Source organism: Aplysia californica, unplaced genomic scaffold (assembly GCF_000002075.1).
Source record: "Aplysia californica isolate F4 #8 unplaced genomic scaffold, AplCal3.0 scaffold01066, whole genome shotgun sequence".
NCBI classification, from domain to species: Eukaryota; Metazoa; Mollusca; class Gastropoda; order Aplysiida; family Aplysiidae; genus Aplysia; species Aplysia californica.
Genome location: NW_004798336.1, coordinates 26,981 through 28,545, shown reverse-complemented (window position 1 = coordinate 28,545; position 1,565 = coordinate 26,981).

Here is a 1,565-nt window from a genome sequence, read left to right as displayed (position 1 = left end):
TCTCTCTCTCTCTCTCTCTGTCTCTCTCTCTGGCTCTCTCACTCTCTCTCTCTCTCTTTCTCACTCTCTCCTTCTCACTCTCTCCTCTTTCCCCTCTCTCTTTCTTTGTCTCCCTCCTTTCTTTCTGAAACATCCTGTCTGTCAGTTTGTCAGTCTCTTCTTTCTCTCTTTTTCTCTTTTGCTCACTTTCTCTCACCCTATGTGAATGGGTGAGTGTGTGTTGTATTTTTAGTCGCTTTAAAGCACCAGGGGGCTATCCCGAAAAATGCTGTTTTGAGAAAATCGACGTTAAAGTTTTTGCCCCTTGTTCAGTTTCCTTTAAAAGACAAAGAGAGTTTTCTCTATAACCAAACATATACACATCGATGAAACCAAACATCTCCTATAGGTAGGGCAATGCCCACTTTTGGTGTAGGTCAAGATTTCTGGAAACCCCTGGTTAGCCCGTTTGTCCTTAAAACTAGTGGTACATGTTGGCTTATTGACTCGGAGAAGTGGGTGGTTGGCTGGTGCTCTGGTGTGGTTTACTCCTTCTTTCCTATCAAACCTCTAATCTTTGGCACTTATATGACCTTATTGTGTTGCAAGTGCCGTAAAACAGTTACTAAAACTAAACTAAACATCTATCCTCCTTATTTCTCCTCCTCATTTTTTGTGTATGTTACTCTAGACTGTTGTAACACATATTCTTCGGCACTTACATATGACCTTAATGTGTTGCAAGTGCCGTCAAACTCTTAAGTGGGGTAATAACTAAACCGGCTCGGGGATAAAAGTGTCATGGTATGATAGCACGGTTGTACTGGGTAGATAGATAGCTGTCCGGCACCCACCCCTCCCCAATATATATATATCTTCTCTCTTGTCTCTCTCTCTCTCTCTCTCTCTCTCTCTCTCTCTCTCTCTCTCTCTCTCTCTCCCTCTCTCTCTCTCTCTATCATTCACTCTCTCTTCTCTGCCCCATTCTCTCTGCCCCCCGTCAGGGCAGTGTTACTGACTGAGGTGTTTTTAGTCTTTTTGACCTTTCCCAAAGGGGGGATATTAATATGTTCTTATGCACAGTAAAAATATAAATAGCTAATTAAAAATCGATCAATGTTATGCTCCTTCTGTGCCGGAACAGCACAGGGGGAACTGTTGCTTTCTCTGTCCCCGTCCTTACTATCGTGATTTTTTCCTTCTAACTTCTTTTGTATTTTTGTCACTCTCTTGTGAACTATTTCTTGGGTGCCTTGATAGTCGCAGCAGACTTTGTGCTGTTGAGGCTAGAGAGATGAGTTGGTGGTTGGCGGTTGCTCTGGTGTGGTTTGCTCCTTCTTTCCTATAAAAAAAACTATTGCTCCTTCTCTTTTATGTTCGCTATTCTCTTGTAACACGTCTAATCTTTGGCACTTATTATATGACCTTACAGTATTGCAAGTGCCGTAAAACTCTTATAAAAAGAGAGAGAGGTGAGCAAAGTAAGCCCCGTTTGGACTTCTCTGTTGACATCCACCCCTTGGCGCTCATATGACCATATATGCAGTTGTGAGCGCCGTATAACCTTACTAAAACAAACATTCCCC